The following is a 530-nucleotide window of genomic DNA, read 5'->3' on the forward strand; positions in this document are numbered from 1 at the left end:
AAAAATAGCTGGGCGTTGTGGGGTGCCTGTAGTCCCAGCTACTTGGGAGGCTGAGGCAAGAGAATTGCTTGATCCCAAGAGTTTGAGATTGCTGTGAGCTATGACCCCACAGCACTCTACCAAGGGCAACCAAGTGAGACTGTCTCGAAAAAAAAAAATTATGGGATTCTGTAACTTTAAAAAGTTTATTTTAAAATGTTTTAAAATATGAACAACGTAGGAAACAACCCTCTGCCCACGAAGGGGGGGGTCTTGCCTGGTTGTCCCAAGAAATGTTATAGTCACTATAGCAAAGCAAGTCATTTTAGCAAAGCAAGTAGCAATGAACCTAAAAAGCCACTGTCCCTTTGAAGCAGGCAGCGAAGAATTTTTGTAAATTTGTAGATGGAGCTGCCCAGAGAGTTTCAGAAACTGCAAGCAATCTGGTGGGATAAAGATCAAGGCAATAAAGAATCCTTTGGTAGAAATTTAGGAGTAGGTATTTCAAGAGGCTATTCCGGCTCGGCGCCTATAGCTCAACCGGCTAAGGC

This window comes from Otolemur garnettii, unplaced genomic scaffold (assembly GCF_000181295.1).
Source record: "Otolemur garnettii isolate 467f Iridium unplaced genomic scaffold, OtoGar3 scaffold00224, whole genome shotgun sequence".
In the NCBI taxonomy this organism is placed as follows: domain Eukaryota; kingdom Metazoa; phylum Chordata; class Mammalia; order Primates; family Galagidae; genus Otolemur; species Otolemur garnettii.